Source organism: Elephantulus edwardii, unplaced genomic scaffold (assembly GCF_000299155.1).
Source record: "Elephantulus edwardii isolate Elephantulus edwardi_28Jun2011 unplaced genomic scaffold, EleEdw1.0 scaffold00081, whole genome shotgun sequence".
Classification (NCBI taxonomy): domain Eukaryota; kingdom Metazoa; phylum Chordata; class Mammalia; order Macroscelidea; family Macroscelididae; genus Elephantulus; species Elephantulus edwardii.
Genome location: NW_006399831.1, coordinates 8,106,738 through 8,108,754, shown reverse-complemented (window position 1 = coordinate 8,108,754; position 2,017 = coordinate 8,106,738). Strand labels below are relative to the sequence as shown.

Genomic DNA, 2,017 nt, shown 5'->3' with positions numbered 1-2,017 from the left:
ATTCTTTTCCTTTACTTCTTTTTTATGTGTTCATATCACTATGAACTGCCCTGATGACTGCCTTAGCTCTGTCCCAGAGGGTTTGTTTGGTAAATTATATTTTCATTATCATATGCTTCAAGGAACTTTTAAATTTCATTCTTTATTTCTTTTATAATCCAATCATGTTCTAGCAGAGAGTTGTTAGGTAGAATCTACTGCTGTATCACTATTTAAATAGTTGTTTATTGGCAGTGGGTTGGGAAAGGTGATGGAGTTTGCAAACAGAAACACCACCACACATCAATATCACAAGAGCAACAAGAGTGATGGAAAGGAGAAGCATGAAGCCCCAGATGAGGACCTTCTCCTCAAGTGTTAAGTCTAAGGGTGCTGGGGTCTGGAATGTCGAGGGGGCGGCCTTAGAACACCTCCACTTAGTAGGCATGATTAGAGAGGAAGCAGGACTCTCCGGCTTTAGGCCTGGCCTGGCCACTTGGGGTGTACTTTCCTTGGCAGGTGAGGCTATTGACCAAGTCTTGCTTGATATAGTCCTCCTGAGCTGCCTTCAGATTCTCCTTCCCACCCCAGGCCTTCAATGCAGAGCTTTGCAGGGCTACGCCACAGGAGAAGATCAGGGCCCATGGCTTCAGCAGGGGGCACTTGTTGCTGACATTGAGGTTGATGGATGCCTCCTCCTCACTCTGGCCTCCAGACAGGAAGGTGATTCTAGTAACAACAGGGGGCAGTTGTCATGGCAATCTCCTCATGAGAAAACTTCTGTGTGTAGGCGTGGCCTGAGATTACCATGTTAGGCTTCAGCAAAGTGCCTTCCAAATGGATGTGGTGGTCATTCAGAGCCTTGTAGACGGCAGCCAGCATCTCCTCAGCTACATACCAACAGCGCTTCAGGTCATGGGAGGATCTCAGGCTCCACAATGGGCACAATCCCATTCTGCTGGCAGATGCTGGCATAACGGGCCAGCACGTTGGCATTTTCCATGATGGCAAGGGCTGGGGGGCTGTGTTCTCCGATCTTCAGCACACAGCGTCACTTGGCAAAGTCAGCTCCATCCTTCTTGTACTGGGCACAGAGCTCCAACAGCCCGTCCAGCCCTTGGGTGGTGGTCTCAGCATGGTTCCTGCCAGGGGTACCACGCCCTTGTCTACCCTGATGCCCACAACACCACCCTTAGATTTGATGATTTGGGGGAAGGGACGCCCATCATCCACCTTCTGGTAGAGGGTCGCATGGAAGAGGATGACACCCCCGATGCAGGGGTTCACACGGTCATCGGCGGTCAGCCGGAGCTGGCGGTAGAAGCGCCGGTTCTCCTCTGTGTTCTCGGTTCCAGTGGACTGCAGAAGTTTTGCAATGCTTCCGGTGGACTCATCTGTGGCCAGGATGTCCTTGTCCGGAGCAACGATGCGATGAGCGATGTCAGCGAGCTCCTTCTTCTGCTCCGGGGTCAGCGCTGGGTATGGGTAGGGCAAGGTATCCTCGGTGGTGATTTCCTGGGCGGAGGCTGGAGGAGCTGGCATGGCCTGGTCAGCAGCACGAATCTGATCTTATTTTTACAAAAATTGTAATTGCTTAGCTCTTTAAGACATCAACCAAAAGGTTATAAACATTTTGTAAGTACAGCTGAGTGAACTTTTATTTTAGTATATGTTAAATGATATTTCTCTTACTTTTTCTACAATCTTAGCTTGATCTCCATTTGGTAACTGCTCCCTATCTAGAAAGAGAACGCAGGCTTCTAATAACGTGCACGTAAAACTGCTTCTGCATGATGGAGCCAAAGAGAATGCTGCAAGTATCCCAATTAACAAGATATTTATCCATGGTTTTGCTGGCTTTAAAATAAAGGGTTGGTTTTTTTTTTAACTAGGTTGTTGTTGTTGATTCCATTCTAGTTGAGCACAACTCATAACAAATGTATGAATTAAAGGCCTGAATCCCCTCTACAACCACTGACATTTATCAAAGTTCACAGAGTTTCTGGAGGCATGTTGTTTAAGAACCAGATACCACTTC

The 2,017-nt window shown here is 47.8% G+C and overlaps 1 pseudogene; it reads right to left on the bottom strand.

Moving 5' to 3' along the window:
* Positions 1–416: 416 nt before the first annotated feature.
* Positions 417–1,521, bottom strand: LOC102869999 (annotated as a pseudogene).
* Positions 1,522–2,017: the final 496 nt, after the last annotated feature.